Source organism: Phyllobates terribilis, unplaced genomic scaffold (assembly GCF_046119375.1).
Source record: "Phyllobates terribilis strain yellow unplaced genomic scaffold, ASM4611937v1 Scaffold_12__6_contigs__length_324123572, whole genome shotgun sequence".
NCBI lineage: Eukaryota > Metazoa > Chordata > Amphibia > Anura > Dendrobatidae > Phyllobates > Phyllobates terribilis.
Window position 1 is genome coordinate 205149878 of NW_027362772.1, and position 5040 is coordinate 205154917.

Below are 5040 nucleotides of genomic sequence, written 5' to 3' on the forward strand. Positions count from 1 at the left end.
TTATTTATTTTTTTATTTTATTTTATTTTTTATTTTTTTCTCTTTTTTTCTCTTTCCTTTCTTCGTCTACTTTTCCTAATTACAATGATAGAAACTGATTGTAATTTTATACTTTATATTTATGCATTGTTTTATGTTGTATGTAAAAATTATTATTATTATTTTTTTATATAATCTAAAATATAGGGTGGTAGATGACAATATATCCTATGAAGTATTAAGATTACAACTAAATAGACCCTATAGGGGTAAAGTTGGCATATCCGGGGAAGGGTATATCCCAGATTTGCCAATCTAAGCCAACTCATGAAATACATAAATATATAGGAGAACAACGAGTAAATTGGCATAAAAAATATATAAATCTTTATTCCATCAAATTTAAAAGCGTACATAGTAGAGAGAAAAATGACATAATACGGATAATGTAGAGACACTCATTAGATTATCAGTGTGGCAAGATATGTTACAGAGTATACATATATAGTCACGCGTGTAGTCATAGTGGGACATGAGCAACATTGATCATATAGCAAAAAGCTGATATATCAAAATAATCGAACAAGTATAATAGTATAACCAGTAATGGTCCATAGGTATTCCATATTTATCAGATTTATCCTTGCCATATATATATCGGGTCTCCACCTAAATGACGCTCCCGCCCATAAGTAACCAAATACGTGCTACATAGAATATATAAAAGTGGTCTCTTACCACAGAGAGTGTAAACAAGGGGAAGGTAAAGTGCGTGAAGAACGCACAATACCAGCCCCTAGTCTAAAAACACTACTTAAATTACCAGTGTGGCAAGATATATTGCAAAATATACATATATAAACACATACATGGTCACGAAGGGACGAGGGCAACATATACAAAATAGAGTAAAGTTAGTATGTCAAGATAGTCTAATGAGTATAATGATATGTCAGAAAAAAATCCATAAATATTACCATGATCAGTAAATTTACATTTGCCACATGCATCAAGCGTCCAACTCAGTAATGTTCCCGCCCACAAATAGTCAAATACATGTCACATGGAGCAATAAAAAGTAGTCTCTTACCGCAAAAATTGTCAAAGAGAAAGTAAGGTGCATAAGGGAACGCACAGTGGTAACCCTGACGCGCGTTTCGCGGTCCGCAACGAACGCTTCCTCAAGGGGAAGTGATGTGTACAGGAAGAACAGACCAGTATATACCCCAAGATGTCGGTCACGTGTGGCCCCACGTGACCGATCATCTGATAGCAATGGGCGCGTGCCAATTGACGGCGCGCACGCTGTCGTAATCCGCCCACAGAGGCACGGCCAAGCCGTCAGGAACAGGTGCGCAAAGCGCGGGCGTGCGGCACAGAATATGTGCACGGGCGCCCGCGCGCGCACCCGCACCGCAAAGACAGCTGATCGCAAGTCCACAGGCAGAGAGGACAGCAAGCGCGCACAGCACCACTAGATAGTAGGTCCAGATGGAGAGTCAAAATACATAGATAACATAACATAAGGTAAATATCGGTAACATCAGTGTATATCTTCATATGATTCAAAATGAATGATGAATCAAAGTTATGTTGCCACGGGCCCATCCAAGATTTAAGGTGCAGATCAATCCAAATACGATGGCGTCACATAAATAGTAAAACATAGACAGTTCGATCCTTGGGTCCACCTTATATTATTTACTATCTTCTGGCCCAAGCAATGTATCTCTCCTGGGGGATATCCGGATCAAAGTGAGAGAATTAGAAGAACTGAAACAAGGAAGTAAACGAATAATAAAATTAGAACAACCAGTATTAAAAACTATACCAAGGCGTTCATATCCATGAAATAGAGGGAGGACAGTAATACGATCGCAAGGAATGCTGTAAATAATAAAATATGACTTCAAATTTATAAAAAGGATGAAAAGGAGAGGGACTCATTAAGGCCATGGGGAGATAAAGTATTCAATATAGTGATCCATCGTACTTCAGCCTGGGCTAGCAACTTTTTCACATTGCCACCCCGGGTGCCCATGTGTATAACGTCAATGCCACGAACTTTAAGGCACCCGGGGTCGCAATTGTGAACCATCTTGAAATGCCTCGGGATTGTTTTAAGTTCCGTAATGTCGCTCGCCGTCCTGGCTGCGCCATTGTCCCGCACATGCTCCCGCACGCGTACTCGGAGCTCTCTGGATGTTAGACCAATATAGATCAATGAGCAGTCGCAAGTCGCATAATAAATTACATTATTAGTACCACAGGAAACATACTGCTTAATCTTAAATTGTCTTGAGCCATCTGAGGACGCGAACGTGGTGCACCGCAGGACATTGGCGCAGGCACGACAGCGACCGCACGGATAATTGTCCACCACAGGGCCACGAGAGCCAAAGAAATTTGGTCTTACAGGGACATAATGGCTGGATACCAAGATATCTCTAAGATTACTGGATCGCCTTGGGGTCATAAGAGGGTAGTCACCAAGAATAGATCCCAGGGAGGAATCGGTCGCCAATATACTCCAATGTTTCATCATGATGCCCCTCATATTATTCCACTCGTGATTGTAGGTGGATATATACCTAATTTTTCTCCGTCCATCACCACTGTAACGTTGTATATTTGGATAAAGTAAATGGTTTCTTGTGGTATGTCTTGCTCGTTCGTACCCACTTTTGATACATCTATTGCTATATCCTCGGGATGTAAATCTAGATTTTAATGCAATTGCTTGCGTTTCAAATTTGGAGTCCGAGGAGCAGATCCGCCTCGCCCTCAGGAACTGGCCCACCGGGACGGCCCTAATCGTGGACGGGTGATGAGCGCTGCTAGCATGAATGAGGGAGTTGGTCGATGTGGGCTTTCTATGGACGTCCGTCTGGAGGCGTCCATCAGGATCAACCTCCAGGCTGACGTCCAGGAAATCCACCCTATGTCGGTCATACTTATAAGTTAACCGAATTCCCCAGAAATTTGAATTCAATTGTGACATAAAGCACTCGAGCTGCCGCACCGACCCACGCCAAAAAAATAAAATATCATCTATGTAGCGCAACCAGCACAGCACATGGTCCGCGACCGCCGCGCCTCCATCGCCAAAAATCTGTCTCTCCCAGGCACCCAGGAAGAGATTGGCATATGAAGGCGCGCAGGCCGCCCCCATGGCTGTGCCGCGTTTCTGCAAGTAGATATGGTCCTTAAATAAAAAATAATTATGTGTGAGTATAAAGTGCAGCAGCTCGAGAATTAGCTCACACATAGGGCCGCCCAGGTTAGAGGCCCCGAGGAAGAGGCGTACCGCATCAAGACCAATAGTATGATCAATACAGGTATATAATGATTCGACATCCGCTGTAACGAGCAAGACATCCTTATCCAAAAAGATGCCGTCGACCCGAGTGAGGACGTCCGTCGTGTCACGGACATATGAGGGAAGTGTGCCCACGATAGGTTTTAAATAAAAGTCAATAAATTTACAGATCGGTTCGCACAGTCCATCAATGCCGGACACGATCGGACGCCCCGGCGGGTCGGCGGCATCTTTATGGATTTTAGGTAGAAGGTAGAAAGTTGATGATTTTGGAAAGCGGACTGTAAGTGCCTCCACTGTTTTCTTAGATATTACACCCACCTCACAAGCACGAGCAAGAATACCTTGGAGCACGGCAGAATACGAGGCGGTCGGATTATGACTTAACCTACAATATGTATCCATATCTCGTAGCTGCCGAAAGGCCTCTTTTTCATATTTACCACATGGCCAGATCACAATGTTCCCCCCCTTGTCCGCCGGTTTAATGATAATATCAGTGTAGGTTTTCAGTTCTTTAATTGCTATACGTTGTCTTGCTGTCAAATTATCATATTTTCTCTTGGTAGATAATTTTTTAAAATCCTCAGCAACCAGCTTAGAGAAAATCTCTACAGCTGGACATAGGGACAAAGGGGGAAAACATGTCGATTTGGGAATGGCACATTTGGGCAACCCACCTGACTGTGAAGGGTTGTGCTCATGTGATAGTTCTTCCAAACTTCCGACCGCCTCCCACTCAGCCGCACTCCAGGTCTCAAGAGGGGCGTTTTTCTTGGAGTGGAGCTTGTGTAAAATAAGTTTCCTAGAGAAGAGCTGGAGGTCCTTTAGGGCTGTGAAATAATTGAAATTATTAGTAGGTGAAAAAGTTAAACCCATACTAAGGACCTCCAGTTGATCACCAGAAAGAATATGAGTGGATAGATTGACGATCCGTAATCCCCCCTGGGTGTGGCTTACCCGCTGTACTGTGGGATCTTTATTTTTACTTGTCAGTCTCGTTTGTATCCTCTTAGTCATCAGCAGCGATGTACTGGGATTGTCCGTCCCTAGAGGTCCATTGTGTGAATCTTCATTTGAGGCCGCAGATGATGCAGAGGTAGATCGAGATCGAGATTGGAATTTATTTCTCTGATGGGGGCGAGAGCGTCCTCCTGAGTTACCCCATCTGTATACTCTCTGCAACTGTCTATCCTGTGTATCTCTCAAAAATTTTTTTGATTTTACTGTTTGAGTTTCTTTTACCCATTTTTGGGATAAAACTTCTATCTCTTCATTTAGTCTTTTTATGGAATCCATAGACATCTCATTTTTTAAAGAGGTCTGTAATTTCTCAATTTGAGTTTCGATACCAGATAGAGATACCTGATTCATCTCAATAATCAGTTTCATGTATCCAGTCGAGCAAGTGTTAGAATACTGTTCCCATTTGCCCTTTATAATCTCATCATCTATATTGAAAGAGGGAAAAATTTGTACCCTCAGTCCACGAGGTATGAGTCCCTTCTCAATATATTTTTTCAAAAATGCGATATTCCACCACAATTTTGTTCTTTTCCTAATTAGTTCCTTAATTTCATTAATCTGTATTGTTGTATGTCCTCCCCCCATATATGCACCATTAGAGCTATCCTCACTACAAATACTGTCCAATTGTGAGAGCCAGGTCCCATCCTGAGCTCTAAAGTCCATCTCGGGTCTGAAAAAGACTGTGAGAAACACAGAAATAAATAATACAACTA